Genomic DNA, 2,531 nt, shown 5'->3' with positions numbered 1-2,531 from the left:
CCGCCGGCACGGCGGCTGCGGACAATAGGGGCGCAGGGATGTCATGGGCGCCTCGCAACTTTGGCGGGTCCGAGGAGGGCGGCATCACTAGCTGCAGCACTAGCACCAGCAGCGGCAGCGAGTTTGCGCCTGAACTGTGGCTGCACGACGCGCGGGCGGTCTGGCCCGCGGGCCCGCCGCGCGGCGCGGCAGCCGAATGCGACCGCGAGGGTGACAGCGAGGAAGGCGGCACGGCCCCCGATGACGGCAGCGCGGCTGAAGGCGCGACGGGCGGCGCGCTGAGCCCGATGCCGGTCTCAGCAACGCCGCGGCTGCCCCATGTGCCTGAGGGTCGTGAGGCGGCGCCGCCGGCCGCCGAGGAGTTTTTCAACACTCGGACGGCACTGGGCGGCGCGACCGTGCGCGGCGGCCCAGGCAGCAGCGCGGGCAGCTGGCCGGGGATGGCTGGGGTGTCGGCGGTGGCGAGCCCCACGGCCGCGAGAGCGCAACCGGCCGCGGCGCCAGCGGGCGGGCCGCGGGCACACCAGCGGCCGGCCGCGCGGGGTGTCAGCGGCGCACGGGGCGGGCCTGTGCAGCTGTCGACGTCGCTCGAGTCTGCCGCCACCCTCGGGCTCGGGCGGCGTCCGGAGTCTGGCGATAGCAGCCAGCGCGGCGACGCTGCGCGCGGCACGGCTGTGCGAGCGGAGCGCGCAGGGCCCGGCAGCAGGGCAGGCAGCAGGCCTGGCAGCGCAGCCGGCAGCAAGGATTACGCCCACGGTGCGAGATCCTCTGCCAGATCGTCAGCGTCAGAATTTATCAACTCTGATATCACTAGGCGCAAGCCGTCATTGCCCACGCAAAGCGCGCCGGCGGCGCCCGCCAAGACAAGCAGCAGCGGAGGTGGCCGCAGCACGGCGGCGACGCCGCAGCAGGGCAGCGCTGGGATGAGTCGGGGGAGCGACGTCCGCAACGGCTCCGCCCCTTTGAGCGCGGCAACCCTGGGAGGCAGCAAAGAGGTCGTGGGGGTCGTGTCTGTGCCAGCACAGCAGCGCGCGCCCTGGGGGCCATCACCGCTGCCACGGCAGCAGCAGCAGCAGCAGCAGCAGCAGCAGCAGCAGCAGCACATAATGCAACAGCAGCAGCAGCAGCAGCAGTCGCGGCCTGGGCAGCACCATCACAACAACCTCCCGCCGCCATCGCCATCGCCGCGGCACGGACCGCAGCACCAGCTGCCTCCGCCGTCGCCCCGGCAGCCGCCTTCGTCCCAGCAGGTCCTGGGGCCCATGGCAGCTGCCGCCGCGGCGCGCAGACGCAGCTCCGGCACAGGCACGCCGCTGGGCACCCCGCGCTCCCCCCTCCAGCCCGCCAGCTCCGCCGGCTGCCGCGCGCCGCCGCCGCGGCCCGCCGCCGGCGAGCGGCCGTCGACGGCGGCCGCTGCAGGCGCGTCGGCGCACTCCGCGCCTTGGTACAGCCCGCGGCCCGCGCTGTCCCGTGCAGAATCCTGCATGAGCGACGCCGCCCTGTATAAGAGCGACGCGACGTTCGCGAGCACGGCGGCCGCCGACCTGCCCCTTACGCTGCCCGCCGCGCCCGCCGCGCCGCGCGCGCGCCCGGCAAACGTGCCGCTGCTGCCGCTATCTGCGCTCGCGCGCGCGCAGGCCGCGGAGGCGGAGGCGCGCGGCGCGACGCTGCAGCAGCTGCGGCTCGCGGCGGGGCCTGCGCCGGCGCCGCAGCCCGCGGGCGTCCCCGTATCGCGCGCGGCGACGCCGCCGCCGGCCCCGCGGCACAGCCGGGACGTGATGCCGCTGCTGAGTCAGCCGGTGGGCTCGGACCGCGGCGGCCCCCGGCGCTGCACGCCGCCGCCGGGCGCGTGGGGACCGGGGGCACCGTTTGTGGGGGCAGCGCCAGCCGGCGACGCCCGCAGCCGCATGCACAGCCCCGCGCCTAGCCTCAGGAGGGCCGTCGGCGCAGCGGGCGGCGCGACGCCGCGGCCGGCGGACAGTGCAGGACCGGACGCGGGCGCAGGCGGCGCGCCGCAGCTGTCGGCGCGCGCCGGGCAGCAACATCAGCAGGGGAGCGGCGCGGAGGATGCCGCCTTGTGGCTGCGGCCAGGCACCGCGCAGTCACAGGCAGAGGTGCGCATCAGGGAATGTCCCAGTGCTTTGGTGTTTGCGGCGCTCTTCTTCGTTTTCTTCTTCTCTAGAATTTCCGTTCGCCCTGTGCTTGGCCAGGGTCAGGATTCAGCGCGATACGCGTTCAATTCACAACTGCTCCATTTCCATCCATCGCACCCGCCAGCAGCCCACTCGCGCCCAACCAACCGCCACGCCCCCCTCCCTCCCACACCCCGTGCCTGCCGCCGCAGACCCACCCCGACGGCGCCGCGACGCCCCGCCTGGCCACGCCGCGCGCCGGATCGTTCCTGACCAAGCGGCCCGCCCACATGTACGCGTCCCACAGCACTGCCTACGCTATGTACTCCCCACTGCGCAACGCCCTGCGCCCCATGCCAGGCAGCGACAGGGCCAGCCCGGCGCCCTCCACCCATGGCG

Source organism: Monoraphidium neglectum (assembly GCF_000611645.1).
Source record: "Monoraphidium neglectum strain SAG 48.87 unplaced genomic scaffold scaffold00748, whole genome shotgun sequence".
In the NCBI taxonomy this organism is placed as follows: Eukaryota; Viridiplantae; Chlorophyta; class Chlorophyceae; order Sphaeropleales; family Selenastraceae; genus Monoraphidium; species Monoraphidium neglectum.
Note: the sequence above shows the minus strand (reverse complement) of the source record.